Here is a 6818-nt window from a genome sequence, read left to right on the forward strand (position 1 = left end):
GTTTTTAACCCGCTTCACCTCCTTCAGTGGGTTAATACAGTTGGAGGGGCTGGAGTTGGGTATTTCCCTCCCTTGGGTCAGTTAGGTTCTGATAAGACCCAAGCAGCTTAGGCTGTGGTTAACTAGTTTCTCCTGAGGGCAGACCTTGTTAAGGAAACCAGAATGCTCTGGTGTATTTAAAAATGGTTACCTCTCCCCTTCCCCTGCAGGAAGTATGAGGTGATTTTTCTCCTGTATTCACTGTGAGAACCTGGTCAGGCTCCTGGAGGGAAACTCACAAGAGCGTGGGGACCCCTCCCCCCCGACGATGGGGTGTCCATGGAGTTTTTGATTCTCAGACTCATCCACACTGGAGCTTCCAGCAATTCATCAATTACAGTCCAGGTTTTCCTGCCCCGGAACTGGCTCCCTTGGAGGTTTCTGCTTGTGGGTTTCTGCTCTGGTAAGTTCTGTTTCTTTGTATTCACCCGACTGTCTTTCTAATTTAGGGGGCAGTGGCTTGCCCTGTGACCTCACTTTTCTGATGAATCTGGGAAGATTGTTGATTTTTCAGTTCAGCTTTTGACTTGTTGTGCGGATAGAGTGGTGACTTCTAAGCTCCTCACAGCTGCCATGTGTTTTTCAGATAAACGGTTGACTTGTTGGGGTTTTGGAAAAGTGGGAACACAATAGCCTTGGGGGAGGATTAATCCACCTCTGGAGATGTTGAAGGAAACATTAGTTTTAATGGAAAACAGTGCAGGTTTTAAAAGAAGGAAGGCAGATTTTTATCTAGGCGCCTGAGACCCACATGCGTGGGGTTATGCAGAGTTTTTTCAAGTTAAGGATAAGAGATTTAGTTATTTAAATTTTTCTAAGAGGAGATTTCGTTATGGGACACTGATTTCTCAGTTGAAGCTTAATGATAACAGGGGCTCATATAACTGAAATCTGGGGCTTAGTAGTGTTGGCATTGTGTTATTTTAACTGTGCTGGCATTGGTTAATCATTAAATTGTTATTGTCTCAAGAAAGCATGGGGCTACCTTATCATGTGGGTGAGTTTCCATGTTTGCAAAGAGATTTGAGACAGAATGTGAGATTTGGAGCTGCTCTCCTGGGCAATATTTCTCAAAGAAATGAGTGAGAAACCCTGTTGGTTTATTTGCTTGTTTTGTATTATAATTATTACTATATTTGATAGAAGTATAGTTGATGTATAATATTATACAAGTTACAGGTGTACAATACAGTGATTCAAAAATTTTAAAGGTTATACTTCATTTATCATTATTATTAAATATTTGCTATCTTCCTCATGTTGTACATTATATCCTTGTGGCTTATTTTTTACCGAATAATTTATACCTCTGAACTCCCTACCCCTATCTTGCCCCTCCCCCCTTCTCTCTTCCCACTGGTAACCACTAGTTTGGAGAAACCCCGTTTAATAGTTGCTTTAGGGATTCCAAGGTCAGCTCTCCAAATGGAGATGCTGAAGGAACCCCATCAGTTCCCGTGGAAGATGGCCCCGTTTTTGGCTATGGGTAAAGGAAAGCCAATGCTACCTTGCAAGCCATGTATTCAGGATTCAAGTTGCCTGTTATCTAAGTCTCTAGTCTGATGAGGCTGTAATTCCTTGCCCAATTTACATAAGCTACCGGATTGGATTAAACCAGAGGTTCTTAACTGGGGGCAATTTTGCTTCTTCTCCCTCCCCCGAGGATAGTTGACAACGTCTGGAGAAATTTTTGGTAGTAAAATTGTGGAGGGTGCACGTGCATCTGGATGTTCCTAAGCGTTCTGCAATGCACAGGACAGCCCCCAGCCCCCAACAAAGAATTATCTGGCCCCAAAAGTCAATGGTGCTGAGGTTGTAAACTCCTGCTTAGTGGTATATATCTGAAGGTGGAATTGCTGGGGCACGGGGTATATGCACGTCCAACTTCACTAGGGAATACCAAAATGTTGCCCCATGTGGTTGTATTAATTTCCTCCGGTAATTAGGGTTCTACTGATTTTACAGCCCTGCTCATCCTTGGAATTGCCAGTGCCAGTCTGGTGTTTATAATTTGCATTTCCTTGATCATTACTGAAGTCGAGCACCTTTTTGTGTCCTTAATTGTCCATCTGGGGTTTCTCTTCCTGAAAGTGCCTTCTCGAGTGTTTTTGGCCTCTTCTTTTTTCTGTTGCATCATCTGCTTCTTTCTTACTGATTTGTAGGCATTCTTAATTCTGCAGATGTGCTTTGAAGTTATGTATATTATTGATATCTTCTCCCATTCTATGGCTAGTTCATTCATCCTCTGACCGTGTCCTTACTTTTGATACAGACTTATCAATCATTATAGTTAATGGTTTTTCTGTTCTTCTTAGGAAATTCTCTTCCACATTCTAAAATCATGAAGATATTCTCCTATATCTTCAAAAAGTAATATAATTTTGTCATTCTCAACTAGGTCTTCTGGATTTTTGACCTTCTCTACTTTTATTTTCTTTTTTATAAATATATTATTTATTTATTTACTTTTGGCTACGTTGGGGCTTCATTGCGGCGCATGGGCTTTCTCTAGTTGTGGTGAGTGGGGGCTACTCTTCATTGCGGTGCGCAAGCTTCTCATTGCAGTGGCTTCACTTGTTGCAGAGTGTGGGCTCTAGGCGCACGGGCTTCAGTAGTTGTGGCACACAGGCTTCAGTAGTTGTGGCATGCAGGCTCAGACTCTCCGGTCTCTTTTATAAGGCACTAATCCCATTCACGAGGACTCTACCCTCATGAGCTAGTCACCTCCCAAAGCCCCCACCTCCTAATACCATCACTTTGGGGGTTAGGTTTCAACACTTGAATTTTGGGGAAACAAATATGCAGTCTATAGCAATTCCATTTTATCTCTTTCGTCAGCTTATTAACGATAACTCGTTGTTTTCTTACTTTAGTCGTTCTTTTAGATTCACGGCATCCATTTTAATTTATCATAATCTATCTTCAAATGATATTATATGACATCATCATTATTATAGCCCTCTCTGGCACCCTGTCCTGAGAACTCTAACTACTTTGGTCTCCCTGGACTCTCAGGTTCAGTCCTTCAACTCAGGGAGTCCACTGGAGAATTCTACATCAACAGGATTTTATTTTGTTTTGTTTATTTCTTTCAGCACTTAAAAAGAAGCATTTCATTTTCTTCTGACTTGCAGAATTTCTTCTTCTTCAACATAGAAGTTGCCTTTATTATTTTACTCTGTTTATTTTTGTGCATCCATATTAGGAATTTTAGAAAAAGAACATCAAACTAAACCCAAAGAAATTAACAGAAAGAAAAAGGATAGAAAGAAAATGATAAGTTTGGAGGATAAATTGATAAAGTAGAAAATAAATAGGGCTTCCCTGGTGGCGCAGTGGTTAAGAATCCACCTGCCAATGCAGGGGACACGGGTTCGAGCCTGGTCTGGGAAGATCCCACATGCTGCAGAGCAACTAAGCCCAGGTGCCACAACTACTGAGCCTGTGCTCTAGAGCCCTTGAGCCACAACTACTGAGCCTGTGGGCCACAACTACTGAAGACTGCATGCCTAGAGCCTGTGCTCCTCAACTAGAGAAGCCACTGCAATGAGAAGCCCACGCACCACAAGGAAGAGTAGCCCCCACTGGCTGCAGCTAGAGAAAGCCCGCGTGCAGCAACAAAGACCCAACACAACCATAAATAAATAAATAAAATTATTAAAAATACGTATATATTCAATTAATCCACAAGAAGGCAGGAAAAGATGAAAAGAAGAAAATAAATGGGATGAACAGAAAACAAATAGCAAGATGAGAGATTTAAACCCAGCTATATTAATAATCATATTAAATGTGAATGGTCCTTATATGATTTTATATATGATTACACGGAGGCAGGGGAATTATATGGAAGAATAGATACTAGCCTATTTATATTTGTTACTTTGGAACGTAGGGGCTGAGGAATTAGCTTTCTCTATATATTTGTATTGTTTGATTTGTTATACTGTATGTTTATTATGTTCTTCAAAGAAATTGAAAACATAAAAACCTATAATCAGAGCAGTTAGAGTCCCTTGTCTCCAGCTCTATCCAGCATATCCAGGTAAGCTATTACTGCTTATCATTTCCACCCCCAAGATTAAATTTTGTCCTGTAGTGAAATGGGGTAAATGGATAAAATTCATTGCTGTCTATAGTCCAACTCAGCGAGGTGGGGGGAGGTTCATTGTTCATGTCACAATCTGCTTCACCTGTTTGGGTGGCATTCTCCGTGACATTGCGAATCCTCTCTTATCTCCTATGGCAGAGACTGCTAGTTACCTCCCTATATCTATTCTTTGCTTCTGTAGTAACAGAATCCCTGATTTTGGGCTGGGAATATTGCCCTCCCAGCATAAAGATGTTTTTTTTTCCCAGTCTTCCTGTAGATAGCAGTGATCATATGACTAAGACCTGTCCAGTGGGATATGAGCAGAAGTGACTCATGCCTCTTCTGGATTGTGCCCTTAAAAGAAAGGACATTTTATACACTTTTCCCTTCTTACTGCTGTTTGACATACAGATGTGGTTGATGGCCATCTTGAATCATGGAGAGGAGGAAAATGCCCTAGAGATGGTAGAGTAGTCATTTAGAAGAAGCCTAGTTTTCTAAGTTTCTTAGAAGGGCTTATGAGAAATAATTGTCTATAATTTTTTTAAGGCACTATTGTTTTAGTGTCTCTATTACAGCAGTTTCATCCATCTCCTAAGCAATATAGCTCCATCCATTTTTAGTTCTCATTTTATAATTAGGATTGGAATGATCCCCTTCCCCATTTATTTTAAAGTAGTTTCCATGTAATCTTTTTTTTTTTTTTGAGCATTGGTTCTTTTTTTAAAAAATAAATTTATTTATTTTATTTATTTATTTTTGGCTGCATTGGGTCTTTGTTGCTGCGCGCGGGCTTTCTCTAGTTGTGGCGAGTGGGGTCTACTCTTGGTTGCAGCGTGTGGGCTTCTCATTGCGGTGGCTTCTCTTGTTGCGGAGCATGGGCTCTAGGCGCATGGGCTTCAGTAGTTATGGCACGTGGGCTCAGTAGTTGTGGCTCGCAGGCTCTAGAGCGCAGGCTCAGTAGTTGTGGCGCATGGGCTTAGTTGCTCCACGGCGTGTGGGATCTTCCCAGACCAGGGCTCGAACCCGTGTCCCCTGCGTTGGCAGGCAGGTTCTTAACCACTGCGCCACCAGAGAAGCCCAGTTTCCATGTAATCTTGATGTTAGAAGATGATACCTGTAAGAGTTTTATTTTCTCTCTCATCAGAGAAGAAGAGAAAGAATAAATCTAAAGCTTTCTCTTTGGGAAAAAAATAAGCGATAAACCTCTGGTTGTGCTAATCAGTACAAAAGAGATACCAGTTATTGGAAAACTCTCTAAAAATACATCTGGAAATTTTAAATAATTCAAAGTAACAGACATGATAAATAACATAGTAAAAAACTTGAAAGTACTGAATTAAAAGACAATTTGGAAGAAAAATAATATATTACCAAAGTTGATTAAACAGGAAAAGAACAACAACAATAAAAAGACATAAAACCCTCGAACAATTATCCTGTAAAAGGTTCTGTACTCAAAAGGTTCACAAATGAATCTTTCTAAACTTTCTTAAGGAGATGATTTCTATTGTTTATAATTCTCTCTAGAACAAACCAAAAGGTAGAAAACTATGTAGATGAATCTGCAAAGGACTCCAATCCCTGATGTCCAAACCTAATACAGGAATTAGAAACAAAAGGAAAAGCAATCCCATGTTACAAAAAAGTAAGATTATTTTTTCCTTTTTTTCAAAAAGAGCATGAGCTGAACCTAACAGCATATTTTAAAAGTTCTTACAGGTTGCTTCCAATAATGCAAAACCTTAATTAATATGAAACTTACTATTTGAACATATTAGTAAGTAGCGTAAATGATCATTTTATAGGTTTTTCAAAATCACATAATGACGTTCCTTACCCCTAACATCCCCATCCAACACACACACACACACACACACAAGACACATGTCACAGAGAATATCTATTTCAGACTAATATCATATTTGGTTGTTTAAACTCTGCAGGCAGCTCTAGCAACATTGTAAAATAAGAAGTCAAATTTATTAACACTATTATGTAATATAAGATATCCTAAAGTTTTAAGCTTTAGTAACTTTAGGAGTATAAATGTTAGAAGCATATGAAAAGCATCATTTTATTTTTTAATTTTAAGTGTTTTATTTAACTCAGTGTGTCTTAAACATTGTTCCTTCAGCATATAATCATTATGAAGTTATTAATGACATATTTTACATTCACTTTTTTCATACCAAATCTTCAAAATTCAGGCTATTTTACAATTAAAGCACATCTTATTTATTTATTTATTTTTGCTATTACATGTATTGGGTTGGCCAAAAAGTTCATTCGGGGTTGGTTTTTTTCCCCACATCTCTACTGGAGTATAAATGCTTTACAATGTTGTGTTAGTTTCTGCTGTTCAACAAAGTGAATCAGCTACATGTATACGTATATCCCCATATCCCCTTCCTCTTGAGCCTCCCTATCCCATCCCTCTAGGTCATCACAAAGCACCGAGCTGATCTCCCTGTAATGCACATATTCATTTGGACTAGCCACCTTTCAAGTACTCAGTAGTCACATGTAGTTAGTGGCTACTGTATTGAACAGCACAGATCTATACAATCACAAAGGAGAATTTTCTTCCAATACCCTCTGACCCTCCACCTGAAACCCATTACACTTTTCAACAGCTCTAGGAATCAGAAAGTTCTTCTTCGTGTGGCACTGATAATCTGAAAAG

The sequence above is a fragment of the Globicephala melas genome, chromosome 15 (genome assembly GCF_963455315.2).
Source record: "Globicephala melas chromosome 15, mGloMel1.2, whole genome shotgun sequence".
NCBI lineage: Eukaryota > Metazoa > Chordata > Mammalia > Artiodactyla > Delphinidae > Globicephala > Globicephala melas.